This window comes from Ovis aries, chromosome 5 (assembly GCF_016772045.2).
Source record: "Ovis aries strain OAR_USU_Benz2616 breed Rambouillet chromosome 5, ARS-UI_Ramb_v3.0, whole genome shotgun sequence".
Taxonomy (NCBI): Eukaryota; Metazoa; Chordata; class Mammalia; order Artiodactyla; family Bovidae; genus Ovis; species Ovis aries.
Window position 1 is genome coordinate 11809025 of NC_056058.1, and position 4695 is coordinate 11813719.

The 4695-nt window shown below is 43.9% G+C and overlaps 1 pseudogene; it reads left to right on the forward strand.

Moving 5' to 3' along the window:
* Nucleotides 1-1923: 1923 nt before the first annotated feature.
* Nucleotides 1924-2905, forward strand: LOC114114798 (olfactory receptor 7D4-like; annotated as a pseudogene).
* The last annotated feature ends 1790 nt before the right edge of the window (nucleotides 2906-4695 follow it).

Genomic DNA, 4695 nt, shown 5'->3' on the forward strand with positions numbered 1-4695 from the left:
TTTCTAAATCCAGCTTGAACATCTGGAAGTTCATGTTGAAGCCTGGCTTGGAGAATTTTGAGCATTACTTTGGTAGCATGTGAGATGAGTACAGTTCTGTAGTAGTTTGAACATTCTTTGGCATTGCCTTTCTTTGGAAAGGACCTCAGCCATACATATACATGTATCCATTCTCCCCCAAACGCCGTCCCCTCTAGGCTGCAACATAACCTTGAGCAGAGTTCCATGTGCTCTACAATAGGTACTTGCTGGTTATCCATTTTAAATATAGCTGTGTGTACATGTCCATCCCAAATTCCCTAACTATTCTTCCCCCTCAGCCTTCCATCCCGGCAACCATAAGTTCATTCTCTAGGTCTGTGAATCTCTTCCTGTTGACAAAGATCTCATTTTATTTCTGTTCATGAGGTGGAGAAACCTGAGGGAGGTTCAAAGCTTCTGGACCACTGCGAGAAGTTGTGCCAAGAGCTTGTCCATTAACAATGTTAGTTGGGTTTGAAATGTTAGTTGGGTTTGAAATATATCAGCAGTATCTTCATTAATAGAAACCTCAAGTGGAAAAACAAAGGAGGTAATGTATCCTTTCTGATCTGTAATGATCAGATCAGTTGTGTTTTTCTCTAGTCCTTTTGTTTTCCTCAAAGTAAGAGGGAGATCAGGGAAGAATACTGAATCTGGAGATGAGAGATGGGCTGCTAAATTAAAAACTATGTCGTTAGAAAGTGAAGTCAAGTGAAAGTGAAGTCCCTCAGTCATGTCCGACTCTTTGCAACGCCATGGACTGTAGTCTACCAGGCTCCTCTGTCCATGGGATTTTCCAGGGAAGAGTACTGGAGTGGGTTGCTAGAGAAGTACGTAAATCATAATAGTAATATCTTTTATTGGACACCTACCACGCGCCAGTCTTTTTACATTCATTATGGCATTGCATCATTATAACCCTCTTGACTAAGAGCTCAGATGGATCATATAGCCCTTCAGTCACAGCTAAGAAGAGATAGATGTGCTCAGTCGCTCAGTTGTGTCCGGCTCCTTGAGAGCCCATGGACGTAGCCTACCAGGCTCCTCTGTCCATGGGATTCTCTAGGCAAGAATACTGGAGTGAGTTGCCTTTTCCTTCTCCAGGGGATCTTCCCGACCCAGGGATCAAACCTGGCTCTCCTGCGTTGCAAGCAGATTCTTTACTGTATGAGCTACAGGGAAGTTCCAAAAACTCAAATCTATGTCTGTCTGCCTCATAAAACTGTCGTCTTAACTGCAGTGTCAGCCTTGTCTTCCTGGAGGAATGTTTTGAAAATAACTACCAATGAGGATGCTACGTCAATAGGAAGAGGATGCATTTCCTATAGAAATACATGTGAATGTTCTCTTCAATGCAAGTTTTATAAACACAGTTAAACCAACTTCCATAGAAAAGGGAAGATTATCAGAAAATCCATGCATATTTAAACAGAATGCAGGGCAAGAAGTTAACCAGAAGTGTTGAAGGGCTGGTTCTCCAACCCAGAAAGCTTCAGAATCAATGTCATCATCTCTATCTCTTTCCTTTTTTCTCTCCTTCCCTTATTCTCTCATGCCAAGTGATATGATGTCTCATTCTAAGTACTTGCCTTACTTCCTTCATCTCTGCAGGCTCTATTTCCCAACTTTTAAAGTTTATTGAGCCATGATTTCTTTAGGTTTCCATAGCGTGTCAGGAACTCTTCTTTAAACTCATTTATCCCTGTCAACAGTCCGATGGAATAAATACCATTAATAATCCCCTTTTATGCCAGTGCACTGAGACAACCCAGAGGGATAGGATGGGAAGGGAGGTGGGAGGGGGGCTCAGGATGGGGGACATATGTACACCCATGGCTGGTCATGTCAATGTATGGCAAAACCCACCACAGTATTGTCAAGTAATTAACCTCCAATTAATTATGTCACACTCCCATGTACTTCTTCCTCTCCTACCTGTCCTTTCTTGACATCTGTTTTCCCTACACCACTGTCCCGAGGATGCTAGTGAATATTCAGACACAGAGCAAAGACATCTCCTACATAGGCTGCTTCACTCAGGTGTATTTCTTTACAGTTTTTGCTGGAATGGACAATTTCCTCCTGACCGTGATGGCCTATGACTGGTTTGTGACCATCTGCTACCCCCTGCACTACACGGTCAGCATGAACCCCCACTTCTATGGTCTCCTGGTTCTCATGTGTTTGTCATTTTATTCAGCTCCCTGTTTCATATACTACTGATGATGTGGCTGACTTTCTTGGAATTGAAATTCCATATTTCTTCTGTGAACTGACTCAGACTCTCAAGGCAGCCTGCTCAGACACCCTCTCAATAACATCTCTTTGTATGTGGCCACTGCCCTGCTGTGTATGTTTCCTCTGACTGGGATACTCTTTTCTTAATCTCAGATTGTCTGTCCATTAATAAAGATGGCCAAGGAAATGGCAACCCACTCCACTGTTCCTGCCTGGAGAATCCCAGGGATGGGGGAGCCTGGTGGGCTGCTGTCTATGGGGCCGCACAGAGTCGGACACGACTGAAGTGACTTAGCAGCAGCAGCAGCAGCCACTGAAGGCAAGTACAAAGCACTTTCCATCTGTGGGTCTCACTGCTCTGTGGTCTCCTTGTGCTATGGGACAGGCCTGGGGGTTACCTTACTTCTGCTGTGACCCAGTCTTCCCAGAGAAGCTCCATTGCCTCAGTGATGTACACTGTGATCACTCCCATGATGAACCCCTTCATCTATAGCCTGAGGAACAAGGATGTGAAGGGGGCCCTGGCAAGGTTCCTGAGTCTAGGCACCCCTTGTCCGTGATAAGTCACTCACCTCAGACCTAAGTGGACTTTGTGAACCCCAAAGACAAATGTTGTAGATTTAAATCTTCTGGCTCCTTTTCTCCCTTAAAAGACATTCTCATTTCTTCTATTCTTAAAGCACCTGTGACTTCACTTTTTTGGGATTGTCTTTTAAGGTGTTTTTTTTTTTTTTTTTTATGTAGACCATTTTTTAAAGTCTTTATTGAATTTGTTACAACATTGCTTCTGCTTTTATGTTTCGGGTTTTTGGCCACGAGGCATGTGGGATCTTAGCTCCCTGACCAGGTAACAAAGAAGCACCCCCTGCAAGGAAGGGGAAGTCTTGCCACTGGGCTGCCGATAAGTCCCCACTTCTGTTTTTGTGTTTATTAGTTTCTCTACTGTTATATTAGTTTCTCTACTGTAAATTTTTTTAAACATTTTTCTTTATAGGCTGTCCATAAAATTTCATGGTTTTACATGCTTTCTTGTAGCCATTCTAACAATTTCTAACTTCAGATTTAGAGCACTTTATCAAGTGCTGACCTGGTAGTCCCCAAATTAGCCTCTCAAACATTGATGTTCTTCACATTCATTTGGTGGTGGGCTTGTTATCTCCAAAAGAATTGGGATAGAAATCATACAATAGACATAACAAAGAGTTTCTCACATCAGGATTGTGCTTGTTTCCTCACGTGTGACTTTATATCTTCTTGAAAACACTTCTTTGAGATATTTTCTTATTCACCCCACTTTTCAAAAGAAATGACTTCCCTGGTGGTTCAGACAGTAAAGAATCAGCCTGCATTGGCAGGAGACATGGGTTCGATCCCTGGGTCTGGATGATCCCTTAGAGAAGGAAATGGCAACCCACTCCAGTATTCTTGCCTGGAGAACCCCTTGGACAGAGGAGCCTGGCAGGCTACAGGCCATGGGGTCGCAAGAGTGAGACATGACTTAGGATGAAGCAACAAAAACAACAACAACAATTTTTTGATTACAGGAAATAAGCTGCATTCAGCCTCCAAGATCTTCCCTGAATTCCAAGGGCAGGTTCAAACAGTTGTTAATTAGGAAAGGGAGGGGATGCAGAGACAAAAGAGGAACAATCAAGAAGCAATAGTGCAATTCTTAAATCATCCAACATGTACATTACCTTTGTAAAATAGGGGCTTCCCTGGTGGCTATGGCACCCCACTCCAGTACTCCTGCCTGGAAAATCCCATGGGTGGAGGAGCCTGGTAGGTTGCAGTCCATGGGGTCGTGAAGAGTCAGACATGACTGAGCGACTTCACTTTCACTTTCTGGTGGCTCATATGGTAGAGAATATGCCTGCAATGTGAGAGACCTGGGTTTGGTCCCTGGGTTGGGAAGATCCCCTGAAGGAGGGCAGGGCAACCTGCTCCAATATTCTTGCCTGGAGAATCTCCATGGACAGAGGATCCTAGTGGACTACAATGCATGGGGTAGTAAAGAGTTGGACACACCTGAGCAACTAAGCACAGCACCGCACATGTGAAATAGATGACCAGTGTGAGTTTGATGCATGAAGCAGGGCACTCAAAGCCAGCGGTCTGAGGAGGGAAGTGGGAGCAGGGTTTAGGATGGGTGGGAAATGCATGTATACTTATGGTCAACTCATGTTGATGTTTGGCAAAAACAATCACAATATTGTGAAGTGATTATCATCCAATTAAAATACATGAATAAATTTTAAAAAAACAACTGGAAAAAAAAGACTCAATAGTATGGTGTTGGTGCAGGGATATAGGTGAAGATGGTAAACGACTTAGGCCAGTGGTATCTGGGGAGAGAGTGCACCAGGCAGAGGTTACGGTTAACACAAAGACCCTGAGGTAGGAGACTGCATGGGGGTGGGGGTAGGGGTTAGCTGG